This window comes from Cetorhinus maximus, chromosome 32 (assembly GCF_964194155.1).
Source record: "Cetorhinus maximus chromosome 32, sCetMax3.hap1.1, whole genome shotgun sequence".
Taxonomy (NCBI): Eukaryota; Metazoa; Chordata; class Chondrichthyes; order Lamniformes; family Cetorhinidae; genus Cetorhinus; species Cetorhinus maximus.
In genome coordinates, this window is record NC_135910.1 from 3884775 (window position 1) to 3907621 (window position 22847).

Sequence of the window (22847 nt, forward strand, 5' to 3'; positions counted from 1 at the left end):
CATCTCCTCTGGAGGCTGCCTCCTCAGCCCTCACCCTCTTGAGGCCACTTGTACAGATCAACATGTGTCCCCCACACACACACCCTGGGATACCCCCCTTCCCCAGTACAGCCCTCACCCTGCAGCCTCTCCCCTTGCCTGAGGCCACTTCTCCCCCTTCCCCAAACAAGCCCTAGCCCTGCAGCCATTGAAAAGCCGCCCCCACCTTATGGCTGGTCTGGTAGGTAGAGACTTGCCCGTGAACCCCCCTAAAAGTGATGTGGTGCTGCCTGTGAAGCCTGGCGCTGATGCCCACGAGTGCTGCCCGAAGCAAGGTAGGGAAACAAACCTCGAAGTCCCGAGTGAAGTGCAACTCACCAGGTGCAGGTCGCTTGTGTACAGGTGTGAAACGTGTCAGCGTGTAACCACACTGACGTGTCTGGATGCTCCAGCGTGGGGGGGATGATTCCGGTGAGCTGGGCTTATAATAATATGCAAATGTATTACAATGAAGTCCCTGATTCCTGATGGTGGGAAATCCAGCCCTCCACTGATGGGCGGAGCAGATGATTGCGAATTAGTTTCATGATGTCGTGAAACTGATTTTTGACCTTCTCACCATATTGTCCGCTCACACCACCAAACACGCCCAACGCCAATCGGCACAGAAATTTCCTCCTTTTGGCTGGGAGTGGTGCGCTGTGTTTTTCAGAAGTGTCGTCTGGGTTTCTGCTGTCATCCTTGCTCATCTCTCAGCTATTAAACAGCCATTAAACACATTTAACCCTTTCTCTCCTGTGGGATGTAGTTGACATTTTCCTCTTCATTAGTGTCTTTTAGGAAGCTACTGAGTATCAGCCTGTTCTTCTGTTTAAACTTCTCAAATGCCTCTATGACATCATCAGCCTCCCAATTCATCATGGGCTGGAGTTGAGTGTTCGTCGCTGTGGCCAATTTGATTTTGCATGGTTCACTCAATTCGTCTCTCTCTCTCTGGCACTAATTTGGGTTGATTTTTCTCAATCTAATTCAATATTAAATTCATTTAAAATGTTTGGGGCTTTACTCATGGACAACCGCTGCCACCATGTTATGTCTTCTGCTTCCATATGTTTGAAATAAACACACTTTAGACTCAAAATGCTAGAACTTCAATGAGTGCATTTATTTCAGCTCTCCAAGTGGCTGGTGGACTGATGCATTGTTGCTCATCACCTGACTGCAGTGCAGCATTAAGTGTGGCTCCTGGATGTATATTCTCATAAAAACTATTTTTCATTTATTCATTCATAGGATGTTTCACTGGCTGGGCCAGCATTTGTTGCCTATGCCTAATTGCCCTTGAGAAGGTGGTGGTGAGCTGCCTTCTTGAACCGCTGCAGTCCATGTGGTGTAGGTACACCCACAGTGCTGTTAGGGAGGGAGTTCCAGGATTTTGACCCAGCGACAGTGAAGGAACGGTGATATATTTCCAAGTCAGGATGGTGAGTGGCTTGGAGGGGAACTTGCTATTTCTTTACGAATAATATCACAATCTGGCACTAGATAAGGGCATGAGGGAGAAAGGAATAGAAGAAGTTGTTGATGAAGAATAGGAGGATGTTCATGTGAAGCATACGCGCCTGTATAAACTAATGGTTTCTTCCTGTGCTGTAAGCGCTACGGGGTAAATTTTCCCCAGATGGAATAGGCACTAAAGAGCCTCTCAGGTGACCAAGATGGGGTTTTAAGCTAAAACATTATTTAGTGCACTTTTTTATTTATTCGTTCATGGGATGCGGGCGTCGTTGGCGAGGTCAACATTTATTGCCCATCTCTAATTGCCCTTATTCAAGGGCATTTAAGAGTCAACCACATTGCTGGTGGGTCTGGAGTCACCTATAGGCCTGACCAGGTAAGGCCAGCCCTAAAGGACATTAGTGAACCAGATGGGTTTTTACAACAATCGGCACTGGTTTCAGGGTCACCACTAGACTTTTAATTCCAGATTTTTATTGAATTCAAATTTCACCACCTGCCATGGTGGGATTCGAACTCGATGCAAGACACCACCTTGGTAAAGGAGTTGAACTGGGGACAGCCACCCAGCGCTCAGTAAGGAGGCTGCACAACCTGACTGACCTATCTCTCCTCACAGCAACCAACTGACTGGGAGCAAATGAGTCCTTGCTCGGGATTGCGAGCACTAATTAAAGGCCTATCAGCTTCTATTGGCCACTGACTGAAGGAGCTTTGAAGATGGTGTTTGAAACACATCATGAGACTCCCTGAGATGCTCTGTCAACACTTCACCAAACCCCCTGCCAACATTTATTCGAAATTCTCTGAGGATTTCACCATAAAAGAGTCTGTGCTGTGCTCCTGCACGTTATAGGGGTCACCAGGAGAAAGGGAATGCTTGGTCATGGCCATCTTGCTAGGGGCTGCCCTTGGTTTAGACAAGGAATTGAAGGAGAACCTGAGACCAGACACAGCAGCAGCAGCTGCTGGAGGTCTGAGGGGCAGGGGGACGAGGTGGACTCCTACCCTCCCCCTCCCATGGGCTCAGGACATTCCTCCCCCTCTGGACCTCCTCCACCAGGACCTCCAGCGCCGTGTCCGAGATCCTTTGTGCCCTCTGCCTCTGTCCCTGAACCATCCTGCAATGTGCTGCTGTGTGCCAGTCAGTGGAAGTGGGTGTGGGGTGCCCACATACCCTGCTCCACATGCTCATGTGCTAGACCTGCCGATCTCTCTGATTTAGCGAAGTTTAAAATATGGACAACAGCAATTGGAACCAAAACTGAGCGTTAAATGCAGACTTCCAGACATGCGGAGCTGATGGGCACAGCAGCCATTTAGTGCTTGTTTTACCCGATGGAGCTCCCATTGTGAGGAGCTGTCGAAGGGACAGGGTGCTCTGCTCGGGCCCTGTATAAGTTTGTAAGGAGATTGTGTGGGCAGGACATACCGAGCTGTAAGACCCACCGAGTCCCTTCCCTTTGCATTGAGAGAGTGGCCATGGTCTGTCAAGGGGTCTGCATTCCCATGTACTCTCCGCTGCAGATTTTACTGCCCTGTAACCTCTAGGCTGTTAAAGCATTAATATCCCTCAGGCTCCCTGGGGGACCCGTGAGCAGGAAGAGAGGAAGAAACAGGTTAGAACAACACAGCTGTGAGAGAGGACATCCGATGGCCTAAAGGTCTGACATCTTCTAAGGTGCCGCTCCGGGCTAATTATCATCGTTTTCTCCATGGTGACCACCAAAGATGGAGGTAATCACAGAGTTCAGTCAGCCACAGGTCACTTCAAGTTGGCCCCTCTTTCAGTCTCAGTGCATTTTCATTTAATTGCAGTATCTCCCTCTCTCTCTCTCTCTTTCTCTTTCTGTCTCTTTTTCTTTCTCTCTCTCACTCTCTCCTCTCTCCACTTAGACCAATTTAGATGATGGGAGATCCCACGATATTTCGCTACAATTATAACCGCGCCTTTGCTCGCTGGCTGACCTCCACCCCGCCCCCCAACCCCCCCGTCCAAATTTATTCCCGAATGCCTCTTGCCTTGGCCACTTCTGACCCACCCTGTCGATGCGAGGTCTGGGAATTGCCCCTTTCACACAGGCACCAGTGAACAGACACGCTCCAACGCAGGGAGCAGATGCGTTTGACCTTGACCTGGGTTGATTTGGCCTCACAGTTTCCTTCAATCTTTGCATGGCACAGTCTCGGTGCTAAGATTGTTCCCCAGGGGGGCAGGCTGGTTTGCTGTGGGCATTAACCCTGGCGCTCGTGCCCAATATTCCTGTGTCTGTACAAACCACTGACTTCAGATTCATGCTTTACACATCTTACAACAACAACTTGTTGCATTTATATAACTCCCTTGAGGTAGTAACACATCCTACGGGGGGTCAAACAAAAGTTGGCACCAAAACCCATCAAGGATGTGAAGGAACGGCCGATATATTTCCAAGTCAGGATGGTGAGTGCTGCCCTTGTCCTTCTAGCTGGTAGAGGTCGTGGGTTTAGAAAGTGCTGCCACATTTCCTGTGACAGTGACTACACTTCACAAAACGCTCTGTTCCTGAGGTTGCGAAAGGCGCTATATAAATGCGAATCTCCCTTTCAGCTCTAAGGTGGGCTTTATTCATGCTGGGTAAGGACAGAATTAAGCTCAACGGTGATAAAAAACCAAAGTGGATTCAGCATCACAGGAACACAGAAATAGTGAGGCACTGGCGAAAGGTTACACAGCTGCATGTTTTATCTGCTTAGTGTATTTAACAGACTGTTACATTCACTTTTCAAAGCCTTTTACAACCAGCGTGTTAATGTGTGAAAGGTCAGGTGGGCAACACATGGTCTTCTCATTAGGTGATATGAAACATGGAGCAAGCTGCTCACTGAGTGACCAGGTGGCACTGGGTACCAACGTGCCAACACACTGAGCCACAGGGTGGTCAGGAGCCGATTTGAGTGAAGTCTTGATGCCCAGGCTTGTGTGGCAGGAATTTTAACTGTAAGGTCGGGGAGAGCGAATTAGCTGCCCTTTAGACGCTGACCCTGAATGGGGTTCTATTGAAGGGAAAGACAGGGGACATTACACTGTAACAGGTGCCCAATTCCAGACTGAGAATTTCACACAACACCCGGCAAAGTGAAATTTACATTTGGCGTCAGATACGAGCACTGCCTGACCGCAGCCTGAAGCCAAACTCTAACCATGCGGCAAAAGTGAACGACCAAAGAGAAAGGCTGGCATCTCTTCCTTTCCTTTACAGGCCTCAGGGATTCCCTCCGCACTTTCTAGCCAATAGAAACTGAAGTGCGTTCGCTGTTCTAACTCAGCAAACCCGCCAGCCAATTGACCTTCAGCGAAGAACTCAAACCGAGTTACTCGAGAGGCGGTGGTGGTAGTGGTCATGTTGGTAACCTAGCAACGCAGCGACACAGGCCGGGGGTTTCCGCACCCGCCCACTGCCTGAGTTTTCTGGACCCGCTGCAAGTCAGCGGACTTCCGGCTGGGGCACCGCCTCACCCAGGGCGGGTCAGACCCTCGGGTGGGCCGGAAAATCCCGGCCATAGGCTAATTCTCCGGGGGCATGGGTTCAAATGTCACTGTGAGAGCTGGTAGAATTTAAATTTAGTTAATAAATCTGGAATTAAAAAGCTAGCCTAAGTAGTGGTGACCGTGACAAATATCATCAACTGTCGTACAAACCCATCTGGTTCATTAATGCCCTTTAGGGAGGGAAATCTGCCGTCTTTACCTGGTCTGGCCTACATGTGACTCCAGACCCACAGCAATGTGGTTGGCTCTTAACTGCCCCTCTGGAATGGCCCTAGCAAGCCACTCAGTTTGAAGGTAGTTAAAGATGGGCAACAAATGCTGGCCTTGCCAGTGACACCCACATCCCATAAAAGAATAAAACGAACCAGTCAAACACAATTTTCCTTTAATAAATGTGTGCCTGTTTTCATTAATTATCCATACCTTCCCAAATTCCAATTAATTTTGCTCCGGATGAAAGTCTCTTAAAGGTTCCTCCGCATCGACATTAGGCTTACCGGCCTGCAGTTCCTTGGCTTATTTCACTCCCCTTTCTGGACAGGGGTGCAACGTTGGCAATTCTCCAGCCCCCTGGCACTACCCCCATCTCCAAAGAGGTTGGAAGGCTGTGGCCAGAGATTCCGCGATTCCCTTCCGTAACCCATCCTGAACTGGAACTTTTACATCCACCTGAGAGGGCAGACAGGGCCTCGCTTTACCATCGCATTCAAGAGATGGTACCTCTGACAGTGCAGCACACCCTCAGTACTGCGCTGGGATTGTCAGCCTAGACCACGTGGCTGAGTTCCTCGAGAGGGATTTGAACCCACCAGCTCCTAACTCAGAGGTAGGTGTGTCACCGCTAAACTTCAACCAGTGCAAAGCAAACAGAACCTGGCATAACGTGTGGAAAGATGTTTACAGCGAAATGCGAAACATTAAAACAAATCGGACAATTATTTTTTTCCCGAGGGTAAGAGAGTTGTGAATGTTAAATTTTCCAACCAGATTCAACCTCGTTTGCCCAAACATTACAATCGGGTCTGGTCTCAGGAAGGTTGGTGTCAGGACTGACACAGGCATCAGGGTTTGATTGAGTGAGTCTGAACACAGGGTGGGAACCAAGAGCACAACCGAAATGCCAGGCTTCCAAAGCAATGGGAGTGAATTAAACGTTGCACTAACCATAAAAGATGAATAACCATTCACCATTCATGTGTATTCTGCAGATTTCCCAGCCAATGCAGTCACTTCCTCTTCATTCATCATGTTGACAATTCTATGAGAAACGCTTCCCATTGTAGAAATGAATCAGAAAACTGTGTGTTCACTCCCATTGTATAGAAACCCAAGGAGCCAAGCCCCTTTCCACTAACTCCCATTACACAGGAATTCTAATCTAAGAGTCGGTGTTCTGATTGACCTGAAGTTGAGCTGTGAGCCCAATATTCTGTCCATCATCAAGCCTGTCCATTTCCAATTATAGGGGTGGGCAGGAATGTGGAGTTGAGGCCAAATCCTTTCTAAACCCCGCAACCTCCACCATCTAGAAGGACAAGGGCAGCAGACAGATGGGAACACCACCACCTGGATATTCCTCTCCAAGTCACTCACCAACCTGACTTGGAAATATATCGGCTGTTCCTTCACTGTCTCCAGGGTCAAAATCCTGGAATTCCCTCCCTAACAGCACTGTGGATGTACCTACACCACATGGACTGCAGCGGTTCAAGAAGGTAGCTCACCACCACCTTCCCAAGGGCAATTAGGGATGGGCAATAAATGCTGGGCCAGCCAACGAAGCCCACATCCCATAAACAAAATGTAAAAGATCAGATCAGCCATGATCTTATCAAATGAGGGACTGAATGGCCTACTCCTGCTTCTAATTTATATGGAGGTATGTACGTAAATCTGATGTAGTCAGATAAAAGGATATGGACCCAGGATAGGTGGATGGAGCTAAGTTGCAAATCAACCATGATCTCACTAAATGAAAGGTATAAATGAATGAGACTATCCCATTTCTATGTTCCTTGTATCTTACCCCCACTGAAACCCTCCCCAAAACCTTTGTCATCAAAGGAACCATTACACCAACATGCTGTTTACCAAGTTCCTCACTCAGAGTTCCACCAGTGGCACTGTATTAACACACTCGCCTGGCACTCAGTCCTCACTAACCTCCACCTCCCCTCCACCCGCACCATGCAACCATTTCAACTCTCGCCCCCTTATTGACAGAGCTTTCTACGACCATGACTATTGCTCTCAAACTGTCTCCACTCCTACATCTCAGCTCACACCCTTTACCCTTCCAAATCTGACTGGCCGTACAGCCATCAGCAACCTTCCTCACTGTCCCTGCGTTGCTTGCAGAGCCCTCGTGCACCACAGCCCCTACGGTTCAGGTTCCTCGCCCTGGGTAGTTCAGCCTTCCATATCTGACACATTCCCACGTGCTTTGCAGCCAATTACCTTTGAAGTGTAGTTTTTTGCTGCAAGATCCACAGAAGCCAATTTGCACACAGCAAGCTCCCACAAACTGCACTGTGATAATGACTAGATAATCTGTTTTTTTTAGTGGTGTTGGTTGAGGAATAAATATTGGCTAAGCGACTGGGGAGAACACCCCTGCTCTTCTTCAAAAATAGTACATACGAACATATGAATTAGGAGCAGGAGGAGGCCACTCGGCCCCTCAAGCCTGCTCTGCCATTCAGTAAGATTATGGCTGATCAGATTGAAACTTAACCCCACATTTCTGCCTACCCCCGATAGCCTTTCACCTCCTTGTTAATCAAGAATCTATCCACCTCTGCCTTAAAAATATTCAAAGACTCTGCTTCCGCCACCTTTGCAGGAAGAGAGTTCCAAAGACTCACGACCCTCTGAGAGAAAGAATTTCCCCTCATCTCCGTGTTAAATGAGCGACCCCTTATTTTTAAACAGTGACCCCTAGTTCTAGATTCTCCCACAAGAGGAAACACCCTCTCCACATCCACCCTGTCAAGACCCCTCAGGATCTTAAAGGTTTCAATTAAGTCGCCCCTTACTCTTCTAAACTCCAGTGGATACAAGCCTAACCTGTCCAGCCTTCCCTCATAAGACAACCCGCCCACTCCTGGTATTAGTCTAGTAAACCTTTGAACTGCTTCTAATGCTACGCAATCAGTTAAGTTCACCAGCGACAGCAGGGAATGCCTCAGTTTAACATATTCAAGAGATGTTGCCTCCGACAGTGCAGCACTCCTTCAGTACTGCACTGGGAGTGTCAGTTTAAATGTTTATATTCAAGGGCTCTGGGACCTGTAACCTACTGAGTCAGAGGCAAGGAGCCTACCCAGTGAGCCACAGCTGGTACATAAAGCTCCTAAATGCCTACTTTCTCCACCACATCCAGGAAAAGGGTTAAGAGCATCATCCAAAGGCATGGTCAAAGGTTTGAGATGGGAGAAGAGGTTACATGCCAAATGCAACTTTGGAAGAGTATCTCAGATGGCAGAGTTGTAAGGAATAAATATACTGAACATATGAACATATGAATTAGGAACAGGAGTAGGTCACTCGGCCCCTCGAGTCTGCTCCACCATTCAATAAGATCATGGCTGATCTGATTGTAACCTCAACCCCACATTCCCACCTACCCCCAATAACCTTTCACCCCCTTGTTAGGCAAGAATCTATCCAACTCTGCCTTAGAAATATTCTGTGACCCAGCTTCTCCCGCTCTCCGGGGAAGAGAGTCCCGCAGGCTCACGACCCTCTGAGAGAAAACATTTCTTCTCATCTCTGTATTAAATGGGAGACCCCTTATTTTTAAACTTTTTTTTATTCATTCATGGGATGTGGGTGTCGCTGGCTGGGCCAGTATTTGTTGCCCATCCCTAATTGCCCCTTGAGAAGGTGGTGGTGAGCTGCCTTCTTGAACCGCTGCAGTCCATGTGGTGTGGGAACACCCACAGTGCTGTTAGGGAGAGTTCCAGGGTTTTGACCCAGTGACAGTGAAGGAACGGCGATATATTTCCAAGTCAGGATGGTGAGTGACTTGGAGGGGAACTTCCAGGTGGTGATGTTCCCATGTGTCTGCTGCCCTTGTCCTTCTAGATGGTAGTGGATGCGGGTTTGGAAGGTGCTGTCTAAGGAGGCTTAGTGAGTTGCTGCAGTGCATCTTGTAGATGGTACACACACTGCTGACACTGTGCGTCGGTGGTGAAGGGAGTGAATGTTTGTGGATGGGGTGCCAATCAAGTGGGTTGCTTTGTCCTGGATGGTGTTGAGCTTCTTCGGTATTGTGGGAGCTGCACTCATCCAGGCAAGTGGGGAGTATTCCATCACACTCCTGACTTGTGCCTTGTAGATGGTGGACAGGCTTTGGGGAGTCAGGAGGTGAGTTACTCATCACATGATTCCTGGCCTCTGACCTGCTCCTGTAGCCACAACATTTATATGGCTGGTCCAGTTCAGTTTCTCGTCAATAGTAACCCCCAGGATGTTGATAGTAGGGATTCAGCGATGGTAATGTCATTGAATGTCAAGGGGCGATGGTTAAGATTCTCTCTTGTTGGAGATGGTCATTGCCTGGCACTTGTGTGGCACGAATGTTACTTGCCACTCGTCAGCCCTTAGTCCCCTAGTTCTAGTGTCTCCCACAGGGGGAAACATCCTTTCAGAATCAGTGATGGTGGAATGCGGGAACACAGTAGACTGACCTCAAACGGCTGGAGAATCTGAGCAGGTCCTGGGTCTAAAGTGGAGTGAGGCCTTGGCTGGATTTGTAAATGAGGATGAGGGTTTGAAATCAACGCTCGGTACAGCAAAGCTGAAAAGTTCTGGTGTGTGTGTGGCTTTGAGCTGCATTCGGAGTGGACAAGAGGACCAGCGGGTGCAGTCTGCAAAATACCTTAAAAAATAAACAGCAGAGTGTTTCACTCCAGCACACTTGAGGAGAAGCAACTTGTAAAATGCAATTGATGCTTTTCTCTCTGCCGTTCAGCTTTAAACGAACAGACTCCAGGCGACCACCATAAATCACACTCCCAAAGTCAGACGCAGGCCTGTTACATCCATTAACTCATGCTACCCGACAGCTGGCTGACAGTCAGATATATCGGTCAATGAAAACGGTTCCCCTGTAAGATGGTGAGGAAACATTACCCATTTTCACTGACTGATGGAGTCCAGAGTGGCCGCCGGGGTCAAAACTGTCATCGCCTGGTGAGAAAGCGATTTGTATCCTTTACAGGGCACTGACTCTCTTACTGTTATTGCCCTGACCTCCATGTTAACTCCACTCCATGACCGCCCAGCATTTCTCAACAGTATTGGCTGGGATTGGATTGACGGGGCTGTTGTGTGTTGATTAATTGGCCAGGAATAGTCACAGATCAATGTTGAGTGGGTCCCTCAGGATTCACTGTCACTTCTCTTGGGCCTTACATGTTTCCAGCCAGCAATGGTGATTAATTATTGTGTTTGCATCCAACACGCACAACAACAACTTTTATTTATGTAGCACATGGTCAAATAGCCCAAAGGGCTTCAAATGAGCGTTAGCAGATTCTGAGGGGACTTTGACAGGGTGGATGCTGAGGGGATGGTTCCCTTCGTGGGGGAATCTAGAACTAGGGGGGCACAGTTTCAAAATAAGGGGTCTCCCATTTATGACGGAGATAAGGAGGAATTGCTTCTCTCAAAGGGTGGTTAGTCTTTGGAATTCTCTTCCCCAGAGAGCAGTGGAGGCTGGGTCATTGAATATATCCAAGGCTGAGTTAGACAGATTTTTGATCGACAAGGGGATCGAGGGTTATGGGGGGCAGACAGGAAAGTGGAGTTGAGGCCACAGTCAGATCAACCACAATCTTATTGAATGGTGGAGCAGGCTCGAGGGGTCTTCGCTTGCTCTTATTTCTTATCAGCTTGTGACACTGAGCCACATTCTAGGACAGGAGGTCAAAAGCTTAGTCAAAGAGGTAGATTTTAAAGAAAGGCTTAAAGGAAGCAAGTGAGGTAGAAATGTGGTGAGGGTTAGGCTGAAAAATTCCAGGGCTTCAGGCCTAGAAGGTTGAATGTACAGTTACCATTGGTGCAGGGTCCACAGGGCCAAATCTCAAGATAAAGGGGGGGTAAAATGTACCCACTGTTGCCCCCATCCTGTTGTGTGCAGAGGCATAAAGCTGTGCAGGGGCCCTCAGTGCTCAGTAAGCAAGGGTCACTCCGTGCTGATATTTGCTCTCTCCCCGGTGTTGCGAAGGATGAATCTGATCATGTCACCAAGCAGTTGGCCAGCAGTTGGATCGTGCTGTGCCACCTGGCCCTCATGGAAAAGTCTGCACAGAAAAAAACCTTTGACCATGAGTCCATCGGTTGGTGGTCCACATATAATATCCTCAAGATCCAGTGGGAAAAGGAGATGGTGGATCCTATGGGATGGTTCCCTGAGCAGGCTGCCAAAATCATTTGGCAGAATGCCTCATCGCCAGAACTTTCAAACAAGCACCAAGACGTAGATTGGCTGGTGGTGAGAGGGGTCCTCCCTGTCAGATCCATCCCGCATGCCCAGGATCTCACCCCCTCCACACTCCATCCTTGAGGTGGCTGCAGAGGGGAAGAGACCATCGCACACCTCCTTGTGGAATGTGCCTTTGCAAAGAAGGTCTGGAGAGAGATGCAGTGGTTTCTGTCGAGGTTCATCCCGAGCAGTTCTGTGACACAGGACTCTGTGCTCTACGGGTTGTTCCCAGGGACACACACCGAGACAAACATCAACTGCAGCTGGAGGATCATCAACTCGGTGAAAGATGCTCTTTGGTCTGGAAGAAATCTGTTGGTCTTCCAATGTAAAGATCTGCCCACAACCGAGTGGAACATTCCAAGGTCCAGGACTACATGCTGAAGGACACACTAAAGCTTGGGGCAGCCACTGCATAGACTCAATGGGGAAAGGTCGCTGTCTAAGGTCTTCCCTCCATAACACACTGAGGGCTGAGAATCTTGAAAACTCCTCAGGTTGTATGTTTGGCACGAGTCAAATATTGTAAATATAAATTGTAATTGGAAGTGTAGTGAGGCACCTCAGAATGCCACATCCTGTACTGAGGGTCATTCATGTAGAGTCAACTTTCAACAGCCATGTAATGTACATTTATAAATTTTATGAATGATATATATTTTTGGAAAAAAGAAAAGTGGTGGAGTGATGGAAATTGGGGTTGTGGAAGAGGCCATCATTGGAGGAGCAGAGAGATCTCAGGGGGCTGTGAGGCTGCAGGAGGTGACAGAGGCAGGAAGGAGCGAGGTGGTGGAGGTATTTGAACAGAAGGACACGAATTTTAAAGTCAAAGTGTGACCAGGCCCAGAGTCAACGTAGGTCATCAGGCATTGAGTTAATTGGTGAATGGGTTAAAAGATGGGCAGCAGAGGGTGTTCAGTGGGAACGCCATCGGGGAAGGATTGAAATGAAGACATGGGTGAACCAAAAGTTTCTCAACTTAGCGTTGGCAAAACCCAAGCAGCCACTTGGGCTCTGGCCAGCACTCGTGCCCTCTGGCCTCAACTACATCACCCCACCCAGGCTACCACCTCGGGTACAGTGTTCCAAGCTCAGCTTCCTCCTCAAGATCTGTTCAATTATCAGCACTGCCCCACCTCTCCCACAGTGCCATAGTCCATGCCTTTTCTTATCTTCCAAGGCATTCTCCTGGTTGACCTGCCTACCTCCAGCCTACCACAAGCTACAACTCCTTCAGAATGCCACCTGCCTCTTCGCCCACACAAAGACCAACACTCCCACTGACCCACTCCATCCCATACCCCCAGCTCAGCCTTTCCAAAATCCTCTGGCCCCTTTTGCCCCATGGAACTGTCCTCTCCTCCAGTCAGTCTGTGGCCTCACCCCATCCTTTCTTGGACACTTGCCTGAGCCCTAGGGAGCGTGTAGACACCTTCCACCACTCGGCCGTGTACTGAGAGGGTGCTGCGCCAATGTTAAACTAAGGCCCGATCTGCCCTTCTGTGTGTCTGTTTTACAGTTCTCTCAGGGAGTCCGGGTTGCTGTGGCAACAGGAGTAATGGTAGAAATGCGAATGTTTCTTACCACCTTCCTGGTCACGTATCTCACTGGGAATCTCTCCCGTTCTCATACACGTGCGTTGGAAGGATCTTCAGGCTGATACTCAACTGGTTTGGCCACATTATGAACGCACGTTCCTTGGCCATCAAGTCCTGGGGTGGGACTCGGGCCTGGAGATTCCTGAGGCCGGGACCCTGCTCGCTGTGCCACAAGACACCCACGTCTGCCCTCTCAGGCCGATGTAAAAGATCCCCTCGTATTGGTTTGAAGGCGGGCAGGGGAGTTCTATCGGCCCATGATATCCCCCAACCACCACCCGAAAGAAAACAGTCCAACCGGGCTTTACCACATTGCTGTTCGTGGGATCTTACTGTGCACAAAATGGCTGCCACATTTCCTACATTGCAACGGCGGCTACACTGGGCTTCAGGGATCCCGAATGTCGCGAAAGGCAGGGTTTAAATGCACATTTCTTTTTCCTTTCCACCCATCAAAAATTTAAATCAGGTCTTTAAAGTGTCATATTTTTAAACGGCTGGGGGAGAAAATTCAACTGGAGGTGCGAAATTCAAGGGAAGCCAGGTTAATAAAGTTACGGTGTCGGCAGCAATTCTATCCACGATGGCCAGAGGAGGTGAATATAAGATCATGAAGCAAAATCAAAATGAAGAGTGAGATGAAGAGAAACTTTTCTCTGCTCTCTTATCCAGAGTTGGACCAATGATTAACCTGTCAGGAACAGAGGTGCAGACAGATTGTGAAGCCTTTCTTTTTTTTAAAAGGATAGCGGAGGATTATCAGGAAGCAAAGGGGTTTAAAACCCTACGTGAGTGGGGCAAAGTAGGCCTCTCTTTCAGAGAGCCAGCATGGGGGCAATGGGCAGAATGGCCCTCACTGTTATTGGACTGAGCTCCTCTCTATTCTTAGCAAGGAAGTAGAGGAAATGGAAGGCTTGGGTTCAGTAACACAGAACAGCCTTTGCGTTGAGGGTAAAGTGTAGTCTGCTAAATATGGTTGGGAGTGTTTGGGGGGAGGTGTGTATGTGTTGAGGTGGGGGGTGGAGCAGGAGGGGGGAGCAATGAAATGGACACTTAAAGAATGAACACATGTAGAACATACAGACTCTTGTACCATCATTATTCCCCAGTGGCTCAAGTCTGGCTTCCTAATATTTCCTGTTAGAATTTCCTCTGGTTGGAGCTTCACAGAGCTCAGGCCTTGAGTTCCAGCCCCTTTAGCTTTGCCTTCCCACACTGCAAAGTGCATGATCAGCATTGGGTGACCTTTGGCCTGGCTTTGAGATGACCAGTCAGCCTGTCACAGCTGGACACCCAGTTGTCACTGCTAGATCCATCAGATTTCCAGCTTGTTTTCTAATCATTCACACAGGCCCCAACTTAATAATATTCTGATAGGCTGCCTGGCAAGTGTGGGAAAATCCGGGACGCATCGTTAACCCTCTGAGTGCCAGTTACCTCAAGGAGTGAGTGCAAAGCCAGGAATCTCCAATGCAGCGGTGAGGGCCACGGCAAAGTGGCCGTGTGCATTGTTTTGCGACCTCTGCCACCTGGAAGGACAAGGGGGACGCGGATGCCTGGGAACAGCACCACCTCTGAGCCGCACACCCTTCATTTCCTTCACTCTCGCTGTGGCAAAGCCTTGGGAGGCCTTCCCTGCCCGCCCAACATGGTGGGAGCACCTTCACCGCTTGGACTTCAGCGGTTCAAGAAGGCGGCTCACCAACACCAGCTGAAGGGCAAATAGGCATGGGCACTAAATTGTGGCCTTGGCAGCGACACCCATACCCCAAGGAGCAATAAAAAGAGCGTGTGTCCGGTCTACATGTGACTCCAGACTCACTGCAATGTAGTTGACTAATAACTGCCCTTTGAAACAGCCTAGTGAGCCACTCACATCAAGGGCAATTAGGGATGGGCAATAAATGCTGGCCTAGGCAGCAAAGCCCACATCCCATGAATGAATAAAATAAAATTTACCTTGTGGTAGCATTTTTTTTATTCATTCACGGGATGTGGGCTTCGCTGGCTGGGCCAGCGTTTATTGCCCATCCCTAGTTGCCCTTGAGAAGGTGGTGGGTGAGCTGCCTTCTTGAACCGCTGCAGTCCATGTGTTGTAGGCACACCCACAGTGCTGTTAGGGAGGGAGTTCCAGGGTTTTGACCCAGCGACAGTGAAGGAACGGCGATATATTTCCAAGTCAGAATGGTGAGTGGTTTGGAGGGGAACTTCCAGGTGGTGGTGTTCCCATCTATCTGCTGCCTTTGTCCTTCTAGATGGTAGTGGTCGTGGGTTTGGAAGGTGCTGTTGAAGGAGCCTTGGTGAATCCCTGCAGTGCATCTTGTAAATGGTACGCACACTGCTGCTACTGTGCGTCGGTGGTGGAGGGAGTGAATGTTTGTGGATGTGGTGCTAATCAAGCGGGGCTGCTTTGTCCTGGATGGTGTCAAGTTTCTTGAGTATTGTGGGAGCTGCACTCATCCAGGCAAGTGGAGAGTATTCCATCACACTTCTGACTTGTGCCTTGTAGATGGTGGACAGGCTTTGGGGAGTCAGGAGGTGAGTTACTTGTCGCAGGATTCCTAGCCCCTGACCTGCTCTTGTAACCACAGTATTTATATGGCTGGTCCAGTTCAGTTTCTGGTCAATGGTAACCTCCCAGGATGTTGATAGTGGGGGATTCGGTGATGGTAATGCCATTGAACATCAAGGGGTGATGGTTGGATTCTCTCTTGTATGAGATCCTCATTGCCTGACACTTGTGTTGTGTGACTGTTACTTGCTATTTGTCAGCCCAAGCCTGGATATTGTCCAGGATTTGCTGCATTTGGACATGGGCTGCTTCAGTATCTGAGGAGTTGCGAATGGTGCTGAACATTGTGCAATCATCAGTGAACATCCCCACTTCTGACCTTATGATGGAAGGGAGGTCATTGATGAAGCAGCTGAAGATGGCTGGGCTGAGGACACTACCCTGAGGAACTCCTGCAGTGATGCCTTGGAGTTGAGATGATTGACCTCCAACAACCACTATCATCTTCCTTTGTGCTGGGTGTGACTCCAACCAGCGGAGAGTTTTCCCCTTGATTCCCGTTGACTCCAGTTTTGCTGGGGCTCCTTGATGCCACACTCGGTCAAATGCGAGATGTCAAGGGCAGTCGCTCTCACCTCACCTCGGGAGTTCAGCTCTTTTGCCCATGTTTGAACCAAGGCTGTAATGAGGTCAGGAGCTGAGTGGCCCTGGCAGAACCCAAACTGGGAGTCAGTGAGCAGGTTATTGCTAAGCAAGTGCTGCTTGATAGCACTGTTGATGCCCCCTTCCATCAGTTTACTGATGATTGAGAGTAGACTGATAGGGCAGTAATTGCCTGGGTTGGATTTGTCCTGGTTTTTGAGTACAGGACATACCTGGGCAATTTTCCACATAGCAGGGTAGATGCCAGTGTTGTAGCTGTACTGGAACAGCTTGGCTAGGAGCGCGGCAAGTTCTGGCGCACAAGTCTTCAGTACTATTGCTGGAATATTGTTAGGGCCCATAGCCTTTGCAGTATCCAGTGCCTTCAGCCATTTCTTGATATCACATGGAGTGAATTGAATTGGCTGAAGACTGGCGTTGGTGATGCTGGGGACTTCTGGAGGAGGCCGAGATGGATAATCCATCCTCATGATGTTCCATGTTCTCACCATTCTCTAGGTGCAAAAGTTTCTCCTGCTGTTCTTTATTAGTTCTTTAAGTGCCTATGATTTATTTTTGGCCTCCTGGCTTTGGTCTCACCGACAAGAACTTCTCTACCCCCGCCTTAATCGACCCCTTTCATAATCCTCTTTCAGCTCAGCCCTCCATTCTCTCTTCTTACAGTTGGTTCGATCTTTCCTGAGGGTCTAAATCTCTCAGTTCTATGTGTTTTCCAAAGATTTTTAAGTCAATGTGTGAAATGATGTTATGTACTAGGGAGCGAGGTCTCACTCAGTGTGGGGTGGCCACACGGAGGTTATGAGATGGCAGCTGTGAAGCCGATGGCTGAAATGGGACAGCGGTATATACACCTCAGTTACCCGGGCTGGCCTGAGATGGTGGAGCTCAGCGCGACCAGAGAGAGGAATTAGAAAGCAGTCGTAGGCAGCTTGGACAAAGCTTGCTTTTTGTTTTTGGCTCCTCTCTGCTGTGTAGAGTGAAGAACTGAGCAAGAATGCTGTGAGGCTGCGAGCGAGGGCAGGATGGCACAGATGGTACAATGTGTGCGCGCCAACCCTCACCAGCAGCTGTTTCCCTGAGGCCGGAAATCCAGGTCCAGAAATAGGTCACTCCAAAGTGTGAGACGTGCCTACCCAAAGCCCCAGCTACAGATCATTTAACCCTCCAGGGCCTGTATTTCAGCCGAGAAATAAAGACGTGCATTTATATAGCCGCCTTCATGACATCCCAAAACACTTTGCAGCCTATGGAGGATTTTTTTCACCATGTGGAAATGTAGGAGATGCAGCAGCCAACCTGCGCACAGCAAGCTCCCACAAACAGCACTGAGAAAATGACCGGATAATCTGTTTCAGTGATGTCGATTGAGGGATAGATTTTGTCCAGGACACCGGGGAGAACTCCCCTGCTCTCCTTTGAAATAGTGACGTACAACCTGTTGCATCCACCAGCGGGGTAGACAGCTAGGTTTAACATTCAACATTCGGAGATGGCATCGCTGACAGCGCAGCACTCCAACCTGGAACATGTGCTGAAGTCTCTTGGAGTGGGTCTTGAATCCACAATTGCCTGGTATAATAGGAGGAAGTTACCCACTGTACCACAGCCAATACCTTAGCCTGACCCTCCGTTTGGTCCATTCTCTCACCTTGCAGGAAGCTGCCGTTGGCTGGATGACACTGGCTCAGAAAACATCTCCATATCATTCACTGCCTGGATCGAGGGGAGGGGACCTCCTGTCCACATCCCTCCTCCTTCACATACCATGCCCTAAGAGGGCATTGACAGCCATGGACTCCCGTTGGATTGGTCCAGGGTTATGCTGGGTAAAGTACAGCAGTGGTTTTCCATTGTCTTCTGAAGTATAGCTGACCAGGAAACTCTCCCACTCTTGCCACCTGCCACATTGGAAGGATTTACAGGCTGATGATCAACCACATTTTGAACACACCTTCCTTGGCCATTAAGTACCTGAAGTGGGATTTGAACCTAGAGCTATCGGGTTCAGAGGTAGGGACCCTACCCACTGCGCCACAGGGCCTTCCGTCCAGGGTCAGACGTGAACAATGGTCACTTGGTTGCAGACCAGACAAGTCCTGCTGAAAACCCCCACATGTGGCACCTCCTTCAGGAGAGAAAACGGACCCAACAGGTGGTGGGGTCAGAATTGTGGGGGCGACACGGTGCCCCTTGACCAACGTGAGGAAACGAGTCAGGTTTCAGTCTCAGCCGGCTGCAAACTCACTGCACTGTCGACTTAAACATCAGTCTCGCTGTTACAGAAAACCCACATTCTCCCTCTCTCTCTCTAGTTAAGGTTGCCAGCTGAGATTAAATATATTCCTGGAGGTTTCACCACCTGACTTGCCCCCACGCCTCAGTCATTAATCGGCCAATACGTCCACCCTTGTGAAGTACGGCCTTCCTACGCCAATCGGAAAGCAAAAAGACTCATTACCCCAATTGGATGATGCTGGACTGTCAGCCAAACAGCCTTTATTTCCCATTCTCAATATTTTTATATCTGGGAAAGAGAAACGCCCAAACAAAACGAGGGGGGGAATAAACAATCTTTTTTAACGTCCCGATGATTTGTCTCCAGGGTGGCACACAGCAGCGTCCTGGAGATTGACCTTCGACTCCTGGAGACTCCAGGCCAATCCTGGAGGGTTGGCAACCCTGTCTCGAGTCTGATTGCTCAGCTAATTCTCTCTCTCTCTCTCTCTCTCTTCTGTTTACTCACCTTTGTGGCACTAATCCCCCACCCCCACCTCGATTACCCCGACGCACCCAAAGGGTTAACGACCCCCCCTCCCCCACACAAACATGCCGCTGTATATCTTTAAACCAGGAAAACACAGCATTTCCTCTGTTTAAAATAATGAATAACAGCACCAATCTAAAGCTGTGCCAGAGTGGTCCTCATTTCCCTTCCCATCTCCTGGCTAAAAATAAAACAGAAACAGGAATCACGCATTCCCGGCCTTCTCTCTCTGCCGTGCTTTCTCTGACAAGATCCAGCTTTCATATCTCCTTAACCTCTCAGATCTGCACTGCCCGATCGGAAGCAAAACACTTTTAAATGTTCTTGGCCCAGGCCCTTCCATTTGTAATGTTTGGACGTTCAGTCCAGATCCCTGGTGTCCAGTTAGCTCGAGGGATCTAGGAATGGCGTGTGTTTCTTCCCAGTGTATCAGGCTCCTGACCCGAGCTGAGTGCTTCATCGCACAGCCTGAAGTGGTACTTGCACCTGTTACGCCCATCGCGTTCAGGTAACCTGAATGCCCGTGGACAACCCAAACCCACCCACCCAACTGTCTACTATGCCAGGGCTCAGTGGGTAGACTTTGAGTCAGAGGCTCTACTTTGCAGGGACTTGAGTGCTAAATCTTCTCCCAGTGCTACTACCAAGGGAGTGCTGCACTCTTGGAGGTGCAGTCTCTTGAATAGAAAGGAACAGGAGTAGGCCATTCGGCCCATCAAGCCTGCTCCATTATTTAAAAAGATCACAGCTGATCATCTACCTCAATGCCACTTTCCCGCACCGTCCCCATATCCCTTGTTGCCACTGGTCTCCAGGGATCTATCGAGATCTGCCTTGAATGTGCTCAGTGATTGAGCCTCTGGGGTAGAGAATTCCAATGTGAGTGAAGAAATCCCTCCTCATCCTAGTCCTAAATGGCCTGCCCCTTATTCTGAGGCTGTGTCCGCTGGTTCTAGACCCCACCCCACCCCTCCCCAAGCCAGGGGAGACATCCTAACCACGTCTACCCTGTCATACCCTGTAAGAGTTTTGTAAGTTTCAATGAGGTCCCCTCTCATTCTTCGAAAACCTAGAGAATACAGACCTAAATACTTGCATTTATATATCTCCTTTCATGACATCCAAAAGCACTGTTACAGCCAATGAAGCACTTGATTTTTGAAGTGTAATCAATTTGTGCACAGCAAGCTCCCACAACTAACAATGTGACAATGACCAGTTCATCCCTTTTTGTGATTTTGTCTGAGGGATAAATATTGATCAAAACATCAGGGATAACCCTCTTGATCCTCTTCAAAATAGAGTTAAAGGGTATTGCAAACTCACCCTCGAGAGCCTTCCGGAGCTCCCCATGACATCTGAAAGACAGGCCTGCTGTACTGAAGTAGAGTGTCAGCCTAGGCTTGTGTGCTCAAGTGGGATTTGAACCCTCCCCTGACCTTCTAGCTCAAAGACTAAGAGTGCTTGAACAGAACCACAGCTAACGTGCCACCAAGATGTTAAATCAAGGCCTTGTCTTCTCTCTCAGATGGACTTAAATGACAATTTTGAAGGATTGGGAGTATCCTTACGAATATTCATCCCACAATCAACATCTCTAAACAGATTATCTGGCCATTATCACGTTGCTGTTTGCGGGATCTTGCTGTGCGCAAATTGGCTGCCACATTTCCTACATTATAACAGTGGCTACACTCCAAAAAGTGCTTCACTGGTGTTTAAGGGCATCGTGAAATTGTGAAAGGCGCTTTATAAATGCAGGCTATGTGTTTCTTGACAGGTATTAATCTCCCCACAACACGGGAGTCTGGGTGTCTGTATCGTTTTAATTAATCAGATCCCTCTCTATGCAACAAGCTTCATATTTTACAGAGGAAGTTACAGCAGCTGGAGTTTGAAAGCGGGATTGTCAACGTCAGCATCCCTCATTACCAATCGCAGTTCAAAGAATTCTGATCACCATTCACATCCTTGTTTTTTTCTCTCTCTGTCTAATTCAGTTGTCTTTTTTTTTATTGTCTACACTGAGACTTCCTCTCAAAGTTATTTTCTGCCCCTACCACCTTGTCACACGTCTTCCTGTTGGTCAGCCTGTGCCCATCCCTCTCTCTGCGCACATCTGGAACCAGCTGCTGGCAGTTAGACTGGAAATAGGCCTCCCTCTACTTTTGCCTTGTCCCGTGGGGGATATCTGGCAATTGCTGGCCATCTCCGCATGGTGGTCCTTTTGACACTGGACACTTCACAATCCACTTGGGTTGCCAAGGAAGAAACTCCATTCCTCTCGATGATTTAAATTAAAGGTGTGCCAATCCAGACTCCATTGGGTACATACAAACAAGGAGCAGGAGGCCATTCAGCCCCTCGAGCCTGCTCCGCCATTTAATAAGGTCATGGCTGATCTGATATTAACCTGAAATCTGCATCCCACCTCCCCCCCCGATAACCTATCACCCCCTTGCTTAGCAAGAATCTATCCACCTCTACCTTAAAAATATTCAAAGACTCTGCTTCCACCACCTTTTCAGGAAGAGAGTTCCAAAAACTCACGACCCTCTGAGTGAAAACATTTCACCTCACCTCTGTTTTAAATGGGCGACCCCTTATTTATAAACAGTGGTGGCACTCCCACCTTGAGGCAGAACATTGTGGGTTCGCTGTCAGTTCCACCCCAAAGACCTGAGGCTGTAATCGAGGTTGAGACTCCAGTGCGGTACTTGAAGGAGTGCGGCACTGTCAGAGGTGGATGAGATGTTGGTCCCCTCAAAAGATCCCATGGCACGATTTCGAAGAAGGGCAGGGGTATTCTTCCTGGTGCCCTGATCAATACTTACCCCTCAACCAACATCACTAATATCAGATTATGTGGTCATTATCATACTGCTGTTTGTGGGATCTTGCTGTGTACATATTGGCTGCCACGTTTCCAACATTACAACAGTGACCACACTTCAAAACAAAGTGTTTCGTTGGCAGTGAAGCACCTGGGAATGATCTGATGTCGGTATCTCCAGAGCCCGGGTTGACCAGCACCACATTAAATGAACGATGGGCACTTTCCTCCTGCTCCTAACACCGAGAATGGATGGTGAGATCCTTTAGGTGGGCCCTGATGGGAGGCTGTCCCTCCACAACACCGTATTAACATACTGATAGACTGCCCTTGCTTGTAGGCCGCACCCCCGTACTTATCCTGGGAAAACAGACAATTGTACATTTACTCCTCCCTCCCTACCTCCATAGCGACCTCCAGCCCTACGACACCCTGAGATCTCTACCCTCCTCCGATCCTGTCTTCTTGGCGCATTCTCGATTTTCTTTGATCCACCCGGGCAGCCAAATCTTCAGCTGCCTCTGCCTTAGGCCCTGGAACTATGGGAAGAGTGAGGTGAAATATTTTGGTAGGAAGAATAAGGAGATATAAACTAAATTTTGAATAGGGTGAAACAGAGGGATGAGGGGTGTTAGTGATAAACCTTTGAAGGTGGCAGGGCAAGTTAGGAAGTGTGTTAAAAAGCATGTGGGGTTCTTGACTTTACTAATAGTGGCTTAGAATACAAAAGCAAAGAAGCTACACCAAACCTTTATAAATTGCTGGGTAGGCCTCAGATAAAGCCTCTCGTTCAATTCTGGACACAAAGAATCCCAAAGCCATGGAGAGGGTGTGGAAGAGATTTACTAGAATGGTTCCAGGGATGGGGGACTCCAGTTATATGGAGACTGGAGAAGCTGGGATTGATCCCCCCTGGAGCAGGGAAGGTTAAGAGGAGATTTGGTGGAGGTGTTGAAAA